We start from the raw sequence: 7,222 nt of genomic DNA on the forward strand, positions 1-7,222 counted from the left end.
TTTTCCAATACATTTAAAACTAAACTTTGCTCACGTAATAAACCTGTTTCTCAGAGGAGGCTGCAGTTCTCCATTTATTCAAGCGGGGTCACTACTGATCTTCTCCTTGCTTCTCCTGAAAGAGTTTTTTTTTCTTCTTCTTTCTGGCCACTAAACGTGACACACACCTCGGTGCTTATGGATATTAACTTGCAAATATGACGCAATTTGCAACTAGTGCCTCTGGTGGGGAGCTGGTCCTGATTTGACAGGGCCGGTCCAATGCAGAACGGGGCCCTGAGCAACATCTGATCTGCTCAGGTATTGGACATGATCTAAATCCAAAATTATTCATACCTTTTGCAGATTTAGTTATTATTATTATTATTATTATTATTATTATTATTATTTCTTTAAAAAAATAGGCACGTATCCCTTTTTTAAAGATAAAATATATTTACCCTTATTAAAAAGGAAAGGTTAAAAATGAATTTGAAACAGTTGAGAAAATTAAGATTATTTTAAGCCTAAATTTGCCAGGGATTTGACATTTGGGACACAATCCCCATTATGCCAACATATTAACCTTTTAGCTTTTTCCATCTAATATAATTACAGTAAATAATTGCAAATTAATTTATATTTATTTTATACAAAATCATTCCATATGATTAAAAACCCCATAAAAGTAAAATATATGAGCTCCTTTATTGTTAAGTTAGTTAATGTTAGCTAAATATTTACCATGTAAAAACGATTTAACCTCTGGCTGCATGTTGACTATGGGAACTGGAAGTAAGTTTCCTTTGCAGATATCAAGCATCCCCACAGCATGATGCTGCCATCACCATGTTTCACCATGGGGTCAGTGTGTTGATGGTGATGTGCAGCGTTTTTGTTTGTTTAGCCAAACCTAGCGCCTTATAGCCTAAGAAACACTTTTGATCTCATCTGAGATGCCATATTTAAAAAGTTTCACAACTAAAAGTTGCTAAATCAACAGATTTCCTCAGCTCTCCTTGGCTGCTTCTGTGACTGCTGCTCTCTGGATCCACCCTGTCAGTTTTTGTGGGTGGGATATTGTTTTATAAGCTAGCCCTGCTTTAAACTTCCCTACAACTTTCTCCCTGACCTGCCTGTGGGGTTCCTTGGTTCTGTTTGTTTTCTAATGTTCTCAGGCCTTCACAGAGCAGCAGTTATCAGAGGAAAGGGAGCTGAATTCAAATGCACACCACAGTTTCCAGGTCGTAAATCTAACTATACGTCTAATTTCTCTAATATGTGCGACTTTGTGCTGGTTTAGTAATAAAATCCCAATAAAAAAAACAGAAAGAAAATGTGAAAATCTTCTGCAATGCCTTTGGTTGGCTGAGCAATTTGAATTTGTGCCTTCTTTTTGGCAACTGTTACATCAAATCTTGATAGATTCTGGCATGCTGGCCCCCCAGAAGTCCCTCATTTCAGCTCCAGGTTGAAGTTCATGTGATAAAATTTCCAGGGGACCTCTTACACATGTTAAATATCCTTATGTTGCAGAAAGTGCTGCCCTCTGTCAAGAAAATCTAGGGCAAGCTTGCTTCATGTCTGCTTCGACCCTTCCAGACGACCTCATTCTGCTTTCTTCTCCTCTTTTTTTTTTTTTTACTTTCCCAAATTCCCCCCTAAACAAAACAAGGCGTGGAGAGCAAATAGGTTGTAACAACAGCACTTTGAAACGGTAGATTATTGTCCAAATTTAAAGCCACGCTGAGCTGTAATCAATACAGCCGGGGTTAGGCTGAGGAGGCCGGAGATGGATCAGAGAGGGATATGGAAGATGATAACTGCACAGACCACCGATGCTCTGCAATCAGGCCAAACATGACAGCTTGTAGACCCAACCAATTATTCAGCCCAGCCAAATCAATAGAGCTCCGGCTGATGGACGGCCATCAGTTACTCAAACACATTCGCAAACACATAAATTATGGACCTGTTATGAAGTATGAGCCTCCAGATAGATTTCTTCAGGTTTCACTAAATATTAGGCACGTTTCAAAGGGGACATGTTGTGCAAAATTCACATTTTGCATGTTTTCTACTGCTGAAATCAGCCCAAGCACTTAAAAAAAACACACCCCGCTGTTTTTTGGCAGTAAGTGTTTTTTGGTGTCTCGAAAAAGAGCCGTTTCAGAAAATGTCACGAATCACCAGGCACTGCTCCTCCACCCCAACAAAGCCCAGCCTATTACCTAGCAACCCAAGCAGAGCTCCAGCATGTTTGGTCAGCTTGTTGTACCATTATATATGCTGTACAATGGCTGCTGGAAAAGACAAGTGTTTTGTTGTTGACTTACATTTCAGAAACATCTTCTGCTTTTCAAAGATGTACGGCTATTTACACTCAGGATGTACAGACTTGCTTATATGCTTCGATTCATATTTAGTCATCTTGTTAAGGTTTTTCTAGTACTAAGCAGGGGGGAAAAAAACCTGTTCCAAATAATCCCAGACACTTTGTTTTGTGTGTTCTTTTCCTGATGTGTTTTTGTTAGTTTTAACGGGAAATGGAATGGAATGGGGGAAAACGGCTTCTAAAAATATGAAAATATTTTCCCAAATGCTTTTGGGATCATCAAACTGTTTTTTTGTTTGTTTTTTCTTTGCAAATTTGAGATGTTAATGTTGCTTTTCACCTGGGAGCTCTCCCAGGAATTACAGTTTTTTTTTTTTTTTTACTTCTTCTGTCTCATTGTTGAATCATGACCAATGATATGCAATGCTCTAAATGTTCTGGGTTCTTCTGTTGCCTCACAGATAAGCCGTCACTCTTGGAGTAATTTTGGTAGGCCAGCCTCTCCTGGGAAGGATTCCCAGTATTCCCAGTTGTGAGGTGTGGATTTAAGAAAGAGCCACAATGCAGATGGGAACCTTGAATAGGCATTATAGAAGAATTCATTAATAAAAAACTGGAAGGTAGCATATCAAAAATAACACTGGCAATGTAAAACAGACTGGTAGTAACGGAAGGAACCAGTGGAGAACAAGTGGAAACAGGAAGCTAAATATACTGAGGAGGGAGTGGAAATGACAAAATGACCAGAAGAGCTAATTGCAGGTGAATGGATGCAGCTGGGGATGGAGCAGGTTGGGGAAAATGAGGACGTTAGTGTTGTGGACGAGTTACAGAATGGTAGGCCGAGCTCTGGGGAGAAGACAAACAGAAACAGAACCAAAGGGAGAACAAAAATAAACACTAACCTGCTGAGATGAATCCAGAACATAAGCAACGAGAATAACTAAGCTAAACACAAGGAATAAATTAAAATGTCCAGACATGAGAAAAACAAACAATAAAGAAATGGTCAAAACTGAAAATAACAGAAACTGAAAGTCCAAACATCTGAGGATCATAACAGTTCCATGTTTTCTCCATGTGTCATTCATAGCAATTCAAGATTTTTCCAAATGGCCTTATAAGCTATTTCAGACTGATAGATGCGAGTCTGTTCATCTTTTTTGAGTTTGGAGCATCATGTGTTGAGATCTTTTAGGTTCTGTTTCAGAGGTTTCTTTGAGCTCTGCCAGTCATCAGGCCAAAATGTGGCCGTTGAAATGAAACCCACCGTCACTCTTAATTCACGATTAGCCTTTTTTACAAACTATAAGAAGCAGAAATCGCACACTTCCCCATATTTTAACGCGATCGAAGCTTCGCTGACAGCCAGATAGATACGTGGTGGTTTCAGTGAGCCTGTAACCCCCATGAGATGTGTCACCTTCCTCCTCCCGAGACCCCCTGGGATCGCATCACGGCGAGCCTTGTCAGTAATGAGCTGCGACACACATTACAGCGTAGGTGATTCAAAAAAAAAAAAAAAAGAAGCCAGGCTCACTCCTGCAGATAAACGAGTCCCAGGGGAGCCGGGGTCGGAATGAGAGGAGCGTCTCAGTCAGCAGATTGTCAGGTTGCACTCTCACCGCCGGTGCATCTGCCCGTCTCACCCCCTCGCCCCGCCTCCAGGGGGCTCACCTGCGCCGCGCCGTGTAGCCGTACGCCCGAGCCCTTGATTCGGGTTCGCTGCTCCAGATGTTATTGTCTGAGGCGCTGGAGATTGTAATTCAGCTCACATGTTGTCCATTTGTGGGGCTGTTAGCCATTGTTCTTGGCTGCTGTTGAGTTTTAATGCCCCTGGCTCAAGGGCTCGGCAACAGAATCAGCGCCTCGCATCAGAAGTCCTCACAGTCCCTGCCAAGTCGCCTCCAGTCATCGACTCTCCACATGTTCAGCTCTCCTTCTGACTGATTCACTCCGACTGCGGCGTTGGCTTTATTCTGCTAACGGCTTATAATTTGTTCTTTGAAAAATACACACATTTTGCTTCACAATGCAATCCCATGCTTTTTACACCAAATTTCACTTGAAAGCATCAAATGCTAGGCTTCACTGCTTCATCATTTCTTTAGTGCCGTGTGAAACCTCTCAGCCCAACCCAAGATTTTATATATATTTTTTTGCTTTAAAGGGGGTCAAAGATGTAAAGTCCAATGAAGAAAATAACTTTAAAAGATCATAAGAAAGTCTGACATGCTTGTGAGGAAAGATTTCTTGGCTTATAAAGGAGAAGCTGCCCATTCATACACTGTTTATAATCATGCAATAATATCTTACATTTTTAAAATTTAGTTTTGAATGCAGTGCTCATAACACATATTTATTTCATGCGATAGACTGACACCAAGTGATGCAATATTGGGAATTGGTAGTACAAGTTCACTAATAAAATCTGAAATGTGTGGATATCGATTTCACTTTGATACTTTGGTTGTAATAATATATTGAATATTTAGTTCTAAAAATATGAAAGTTTGATTCAATTTAAGATCATTTTTTGTTCAAGTTGAAAACGGTTTTTAAGTTACTCATTTCTACCTTCACACCTTGTAAAAATATTTTTTGCATTCATGTTTAAAAGAGTTATCCTAATACTATGAAGTGTTAAACTCCAGTGATTTAAAAAAAAATTCTTGCATTTAAAAATGTCCTCTTTTTTAAATTCCGAACCTTTGGTACCGATATGGTCCAACTTTTATATTCTTAATTTTATGTATTTTACATTTAATTTCCCCTTGAGGTTGGTAAAGTATTTTTGAATTTGAATTTTTAAATATCTTCTAAAGTTGGATTTTACTTCTTCTGTTTGAAACTTTTTGGCCCCAATTTACCTCCGTACTGTATGGTCTGCAGCCTGGACGGCCACAGAAGGTTTGGGATGGACAGATGGGAAAAGGGAATTATGTGTTTGTCTCAGTTGTTGCTTGGTGGAAAAGACGGGCAGCGTATGAAAAGTGGGGAGCAACCGTTGTCGAGGTGAACATGTCGACCAGAACCAAATCACAAACGAATCTACCGTTCATCGCAAATGTTTTAAATAAGCTCTAAATGTTTCCCAAAGTCCTGTGAAAGCGCACAGAGCTGCCAGGACAGAAAGGACTAGTGCTATTTGATTTTCTCTGTGTGGAAGCAAAGTGTGGTCTCTCTCCCCTTTTTCTCATTAGACACTTCGATAAATTACCAGAAGTTCTGTGAAAAGCACAAAGGAAAGGGTACGGGGCTCTCAGGGAGCACATCTACACATCAAGAAAGGCAAATAAGTGGCTTTTAATGCGCTCGCTGAGTCAGACGGAGAAGCAAATGCCAAGCGCCCACAAGAGTACACAGCTGCTTCGAGCAAGTGTTGACAGCTATCTTTATAGGAATTAAATATTGCTCTGAGCCCCGCCCCGAGTAAACCGGCTCACACCTGTGACTCGGATCACTCAGGCTCAGACTCCGCCTCCCTGACTCAACGCCGTCGCTTGGCGCCGTCATCCCACTGTCAGAGCCGAGGACACACACCTTCAGAAGACAGACATGCCGACATCCCCTCACACCCTCGTCCACGTACACAACCACACTGCTGCTGTCCTCTGGCTGGGAGTTCGCCTGCAGCCAGCTGGTACCGTCATGTCTGATAGGCTGGAGCAGAGACAGGGAGGGAGAGGAGCTGGGGGAACGTCTGCAGCACAACGTGTTGGTAAGACGACGGACGGATGGACGGATGGATGGATGGATGTTCTTCCTTTAAATCAAAACCACCTGTTTAGAGTTGCTTCTGAACCATAATAAATGAAACACTGGCCAACATATTTGATGTGTGTGATTTTGGTGGCTCTCATCAAAATGTAACGTTTGTTCGGTTATTGACTGCATGGTGTTTTCTTCATAACTTTGTAATTTTCTGTCTTTATTATGTAAAACACTTTGAACCACCTTGGTGCTAAAATGAGCTGTACAAATAAACTTGATTGATTCCTTTCTTACATCACTTCCTTCCTTTGCTCCTTTCTTCCGTCCTCCAATAATTCCTGTTTTGCTTATTTATTCCTTCTTCTCAGTCCTTCCCTCCTTTGTTTTGTCATTTGCTTGTTCCTCTTTCCTTCCTTTGTTCACTCACTCCTTCATTCTGTTTTTTCTTCGTCTGTTCTTTGTTCACTCCTTCCTTCCCTCTTTAGTGTTTTCCTTTCTTAGTTCGTCCATCTGTTCCTTCGTTTAAAAGTTCTTACTGTGTTAGTTATCGTTCTCACAATCTGTAGCGCCCCCTTGGGGCTCGGCCCGTCAACGATCAACGTCTAGCTCCGCCACTGCGACACAACAAAAAAACCCTTAAGTTGCACAATGGCTTCTACACGCTTCTTCAAAACAATGACTACCGTTTTTGTTTAAATGCAATATCCTCAGTTTGTTCTCTAGTAGGTACAAAAAAAATTCATATCATGTGACAACACTAAGGTAGAGAGGGATCTGCTACTCTGCCCCTCACAGCAGGGTAACCAGAACCTGCCAACAACGCCACCTTGGGAATTGCACCCAAGGAAATAGACTGCCAGTAGGCTCGAGGTTCGTGACCAAGGAGAACAACACTTTTTAAAAAAAATTACATTTTATTGTTTCACGTTAAAAAGAGACAATGACAACATAAGCAACACAATGGGAAGGGAGTGTACAGTACTGAGGCCTACCAGCAGGGGGAGGGCGGTCCAAATGGGAACTGGTTCCTAAAATAAATGTATAAATCCAAAATAAATCACCCCAAACACTTGTGAACAGGCATTCAATCGTGAAGAAATCCCAACACCGGCCACTCGCACGACACACAGTTCCAGTCTCCCAGGAGGCCCCTCCCACTACCGTCAGCTCTCAGCCTGGAGACAAAAGGGTGGG

The sequence above is a fragment of the Poecilia mexicana genome, unplaced genomic scaffold (assembly GCF_051168715.1).
Source record: "Poecilia mexicana isolate PSO_F unplaced genomic scaffold, ASM5116871v1 scaffold_18, whole genome shotgun sequence".
NCBI lineage: Eukaryota > Metazoa > Chordata > Actinopteri > Cyprinodontiformes > Poeciliidae > Poecilia > Poecilia mexicana.